Source organism: Eumetopias jubatus, unplaced genomic scaffold (genome assembly GCF_037043125.1).
Source record: "Eumetopias jubatus isolate StellerSeaLion01/CBP00866 unplaced genomic scaffold, mEumJub1_p1.0 scaffold_13, whole genome shotgun sequence".
Classification (NCBI taxonomy): domain Eukaryota; kingdom Metazoa; phylum Chordata; class Mammalia; order Carnivora; family Otariidae; genus Eumetopias; species Eumetopias jubatus.
Window position 1 is genome coordinate 14953350 of NW_028274819.1, and position 6670 is coordinate 14960019.

General features: G+C 37.2%; 1 pseudogene; it reads right to left on the reverse strand.

The window, feature by feature from the left end:
• Window positions 1–4192: 4192 nt before the first annotated feature.
• LOC114215181 (olfactory receptor 4C12-like) lies at window positions 4193–5106 on the reverse strand (annotated as a pseudogene).
• Window positions 5107–6670: the final 1564 nt, after the last annotated feature.

The window sequence follows — 6670 nt, forward strand, 5'->3', positions numbered from 1 at the left end:
AGATATTTGCAAATGACACTACAGATAAAGGGCTGGTATCCAAGATCTATAAAGAACTCAGGTGGGCGGGATGGGGTGGCTGGGTGATAGACATTGGGGAGGGTATGTGCTATGGTGAGTTCTGTGAATTGTGTAAGACTGTTGAATCACAGACCTGTACCTCTGAAACACATAATAAATTATATGTTTAAAAAAAAGAAGATAGTAAGAAGGGAAATATGAAGGGGGGGAAATCGGAGGGGGAGATGAACCATGAGAGACTATGGACTCTGAGAAACAAACTGAGGGTTCTAGAGGGGAGGGGGTGGGGGAGTGTGTTAGCCTGGTGATGAGTATTAAAGAGGGCACGTACTGAATGGAGCTCTGGGTGTTATACACAAACAATGAATCATGGAACACTACATCAAAAACTAATGATGTAATGTATGGTGATTAACATAACATAATAAAATAAAAAAAAATTGTAAAAAAGTCTAAAAAAAGAACTTCTCAAACTCAACACCCAAAAAACAAATAATCAAGTCAAAAAATGGGCAGAAGACATGAACAGACACTTCTCTGAAGAAGATACACAAATGCCTAACAGACACATGAAAAAATGTTCATCATCATTAACCATCAGGGAAATTCAAATCAAAACCACACTGAGATACCCCCTTACACCAGTTAGAATGGCAAAAATGGACAGAACAAGAAACAACAAATGCTGGAGAGGTTGTGGAGAAAAAGGAACCCTCTTATACTGTTGGTGGGAATGCAAGTTGGTACAGCCACTTTGGAAAACAGTGTGGAGGTGCCTCAAAAAAATTAAAAATAGAGCTATGCTATGACCCAGCAATTGCACTCCTTGGTATTTACCCCAAAAACATGGATGTAGTGAAAAGAAGGGCCATATGCACCCCAATATTCATAGCAGCAATGTCTGCAATAGCCAAACTGTGGAAAGAGCCAAGATGCCCTTCAACAGATGAATGGAAAATGATGTGGTCCATATATACAACAGAATATTACTCAGCCATCAGAAAGATGAATACCCAACTTTTACATCAACATGGATGGGACTGGAGGAGATTAATGCTAAGTGAAATAAGTCAAGCAGAGAAAGTCAATTATCCTATGGTTTCACTTATTTGTGGAACATAAGGCATAGCATGGAGGACATTAGGAGAAGGAAGGGAAAAATGAAGGGGGGAAAATCGGAGGGAAAGATGAACCATGAGAGACTATGGACTCTGAGAAACAAAATGAGGGTTTTAGAGGGGAGGGGGTGGGGGATGGGTTAGCCCAGTGATGGGTATTAAGGAGGGCACATACTGAATGGAGCACTGGGTGTTATACAAAAACAATGAATCGTGGATCACCACATCAAAAACTAATGATGTATTGTATGGTGACTAACATCTCATAATAAAATAAAATTAAAAAAATAAATATCAATTTTTGAAATGATTTTTAAATAAATTTAATTCAATTCATTCAGAAATATTCCTCTATAGAACCACACTCACCCATACTCAAATATGTTTTCTTTATTAAAAGGAAAAAGAAATTGTACATAACTCTGGATTGGCTCAAGAGAATGTGGTCATTGTGAACAACATGTGTCATGAGGGAAGAAGTTTAAGATAATTGAGCCCGATTAAACCCAGTTTGATTAGTCACTTGAGTATTATAGTGCCATGATAATATTTGTGATGGCAGATGCCAAAGAAGGTTTGAATGAGGACTGGAAACTAAAGAACCATAAGGAATATACATTTTGCTGGAGTGTCATCTGTGAAAATGTCTTAAACTTGTCTTTCAACTCTTGAATGAAAGCCAGAGTCAGATCAGAGAATTAGAACCCACTTAAAAGGTCATCATACCCAACATCAGGAAAGATTGCAATCCATTCACATTGCCCACTAAGTGGTCATCCACCTTCTACTTCACTACAGTGGTCCATAGAGAGATTGCATTAGAACCTCCACACTGGTCTAGTTAAGGTCCCCAAGGACTAAAGTAGCATGAAATGAAGTTAAATCTAAATCACCGAGGTTTGGCCATGAAAGTAATTGTTCAAAAGAGAAGTTCCTGGAGCTATACCAGGAAAGTCTGTTTCCAGAATATAAATCCAAAGACAGACTGGTTGGTAACCCTAAAGAGATAGCAACACAGAGTTTCAAACTAGAAGGGTAAACCAGAATGAAAGAAGAAATTAAATATAGATCAAATCACAACTGGTCAGAAACTAGTTGAAGTATGGTTTGATGTTTGATGGGTTCAGGGACTAATTTCATAAAAATCAGGTACCTTCCAAAGTGTTCTTCTTATGGGCAGATTCATATATTTCATTAGGGAAAGGAACATGCTCTCACAGTAGCAGAATTCATATTGTCTTACACCAGTCCACAGACCCTTTCAGCCCAGAAGGACATCTTCTAAGTTGTTTATCAGTAATGGAAAAATTTGAGGAGATGAGCTGTGGTCTCATTAACTCTTCCAATTTCACTTTTTTTAAATTGAAATAGAAGCCAATATAACAGTATTTATAATAATAAAAATATTGGCATAGGCAGAATCACAGAACTTGGAAACACCTTCTAAATTACCTAAGTAAACTACTGGTAGAAATAGAGAGAGTTGTTTGGTTTCATGGAAAGGGATGATGGGATAGTGAGAAATAAGACCATGTCTCCTGATCCTGAAGCTGATGTTTTTACTCTACATTTTCATAACCATGAGAGGCTTGTTAAATATTGTCACATCATGGAATCAGTTGATTTTTTTCAATAAAACATATGCTACCCATGAGGTAGGAGGCTGGATCTTTCTGCCAAAAGAAGAAGCCATAGGGGCACCTGGGTGGCTGAGTCAGTTGAGCATCCAACTCTTGATTTGGGCTCAGGTCATGATCTCAGGATCATGAGATTGACTCCCGCATTGGGCTCCATGCTCAGCGTGGAGTTGGCTTGAGATTCTCTCTCCCTCTACCCCTCACCCTGATCTTGCTCTCTATCTCCCTCTAAAATAGATGAATAAAATCTTTTTTAAAAAGAGGAAGCTATAAGCACATTTATGACATGCATATACATTTGCATTTTGGTAACAGACTTCATTTTTTTAACAGACTTTATTTTTGAAAAGAGCCAAAATTGATTCACATCAAAGTCATATAAGTAAGTTGTTTAGCTGAGAAATATTTTCATTGTCAACTGTAATGATTCCTGTTTTTTTCTTATCCCTTATAAATGATCTCCTAAAGCAGTTTCCAGAGAGGATTACAGATTCAAGGAACTAAATGTAAAGTGAGCTTTTTAATAGTAAAAGTGTTTTAAAAATATATTTTACTGTATGTTTTGAAAAACACTTGCATTTGATTGTACTAATAATTATTATTCTAATAAAGTGTCACATTCTATAGCATATAATGAAAAAATATTTTCATAGACCAAATTGTAATCAAATACCAGTCCCAGCCCCCTATATAATGAAAAGATCACAGGATGGGGAGTAAGAATATTTGGGCTCAAGGCTGACATATATGTTCTAGGTTCTAGTTATCTAACCCTTCTGATTTCCCGCTTTTTTCTGTAAAGTAAAAACATTAGAATTCAATTTTATAAGTTGTGACCATGTGAAAACACTTTAAAAATTTCACAGCAGTTTAAATACAATTAATTTTTATAATTCCTGACAACTTTTACCAGCAAAACAAGAAACCCAGTATAACTTTAAATGTTAGGTATATCAACTGTGTACCAAGAGGGTCTTGGCAAATATCTTCTTTCTAAATTATATTCCACACTGTCCTATGTGCCAGTAGGCAATACAGTTTTCTGAGTACCAACTGCTTATATACACAAGCCATTATACAGCTCCGTACCTAGAAAGGCACATTTTTAAATTTGTTACAAAAAGAGAGGTTCTGATGAAATGCTGCTTTTGTTTTTCCCTAATATTCTTTGAAATGTTTGAAAGAGCATCAGATTTGGATTTAGAAAAAAGCAGATCTGCACACTAGCTCTGACTGACATTGGACTAGTTTTTAATGCTTTTGAATTGCATTTTCCTTCATGTGTAAAACAGCAATAATCATAATAATACCTACCTTGCAAAGGTTTTGTCTCACATGAGAGGTATGGGAAGGGCTTTAAAGTAATAAAATATGAAAATGTAAGGATCATGATAGAAATAAAATCTTTGTATTGGGTCATTTATTATCTGAAATTGTATTCCTGTTTAATAACATTCTAATGGCATTTTTTACCTCTGTATTTCTGACTGTGTAGATGACAGGGTTTAACATGGGAGTAACAAGAGTATAGAATACAGCTATGGCCTTAACTATAGGAAAAGTAGCCACTGGTCACAGATACATAAAAATACAGGGCATGAAGAAGAAGACAACAACTGTGATATGGGAGCCACAGGTAGAGAGGGCCTTTTTCCTCCCTGCAAAGCTGTGAGTCTTCAAGGAGCACAGGATGACCACATACGTTAGCAATAACATCACAAAGGTGTTCACAGGGATTACCCCACCATTGGCAGCAACCAAGAGACCAAGAAGGAAAGTGTCAGTGCAGGCAAGTTGTATCAGGAGGTAAATCTGACACATGAAGTGATCCATGATGTTGGGACCACAGAATGGGGGCCAGAAAGTAACCAGAATCTGTCCAATGGAATGGAGAAAACCCACTATCCAAACACACACCCAGAAGGAGGCAGTGTGTGTGGTGGTTCATGATGGTCACATAGTGCAGAAGTCTACAGATGGCCACATAGCAGTCATAGGCCATGACCACAAGGACAGAAATCTCCTAAGAAATGTTCTATAAAGAGCTGTGTCATGCAGCCACTGAAAGAAACAGATTTTGAATCAGAGAGCAGATCAGCTAGCATTTTAGGGATTATGGAGGAGGAATAGCATGCATCTATCAAAGACAAGAAGGCCAGGAAGAAATACATCAGGGAGTCCAAAGCCTGGCTGCCACTTATAGTAACCACAATGAGTAGGTTGCCTGTGACAGTGACAATGTAGGTGATAAGTAACACCAGAAATAGAATTCTCTGCATCTGATAATCCTGGGTAAGTCCCCTTAGAATGAATTCAGTCACATTCATCCTGTCTTCTTTCATTTCAATGAAAGTGAAAATGTTGGCCTTACATATATTTGGTTTGGCACACCTAGTGCCAAAAAGTTTGGTTTGGCACACCTAGTGCCTCATGAAAATCCCGACTTCTGGCTTCTCTTGAAAGATCAGTTGGTATGACAACTCTGGACTCTCTGTCCCATTTGGCAACAAATGTTGGATTCAGAAGTGAAGAATTAACCTGCAGAGACAAGTTCCAAATTCAAGGTGATGAGAACTTTACATTTTGGGTTTTTAGACAAGCTCAAAGCATTTTAGTAGTATAAGCTATTTTTTCATGGTGTGCCAAAGAGAAAAAACATGCTTTTTCTATTTTATAAAAAGTGAATTTTTGAAACCATCTAACTTAGCTTCTTACAAGGTTCATCACCTCACAAATAGTCACTGAGCCTTTGCTAGAGGATATCCAGGTACAGGGAGCTCACCATATAATTAACCTGATTGCTTCTCAGCCAATAAGAAATGTTAAGAACTGTTCATTAAATATTTTTTTAAAAATGATTTGTACAACTGTTGGTTTAATACACAGATTAAGTCTAATTCAGCCTTTTTTCCATTTAAAAACTCTTCAAATAAGTGGTAGAGTACACCTGTATCTGTCTTGTTCACCTCTTTATCCCTAGCACGTGGTTCAGTGTCTGACTCATAGTGGTATTCTGTAAGTATTAAATAAATAAATCAGTTGGGAAACTCCTTACTTATTTCTCCTGTGTTTTCTTTTTTCCTGCTAACTCCCAAAATGACAGTGTTTACTCTCTTACTCAGGGAAACAAGTGGAATATACAGTTGGAACAGAACTAGATGTATTCTTTCCACCCCTTCAGATCTACTGTCAATGTGTCCACCCTGGGCAGCTGCTTCCCCTGGTCCACTTCAACCAGATCATTTACTTCTGGCCAACAGGTGGTACCAGCTGAATGTAAGAAGGCAGGTGGGAAGAAAATGATGTCAGAGTATTTACTGTCCTGGCTCCCTCCTCTGGTCTGTCAACCACTGGGTGACTAAGGAGTCAGAACTCTTTCAGATGGACCTTCTGAGTTCCTGTGATCACTTTCCTCTTATTCTCTCAGGTCTAACTGTGCTGACTTTATCATCCCTTATTGGATAACCCTACCTACACCTTGGTAAGCAAACATAATTAAACTCTTTTTAATCTCTCATTTTAAGTATGCTATTTTAGGGCTCCAATCGATGTGGAAAATTTTCTTTCCTTTGCAAAACAATAAACATAAATGAGGAAATAGCTTTCCCTTTATATAAATTTATTTTATTTATATAGCATCTGTACTTATTTTGATGTACAGCTACTAAATAAAGTTAACTTTTGTCAGAAAAAATATTGTGTGAGAAAGAAATGTAACATAAAGATTACTGGACATCTTCAGTGGAAGTCTATGTGTTACTTATGGCACTCTCTTTGGGATTATATGAGTCTATGGGATTTAAGCCTTTTATTGCCTTGAGCTATTTTACAACTCTTTAAATTGATAAAACTGATAATAATGCTAACAACTCTGGTCCATAGAAATGCAAATGC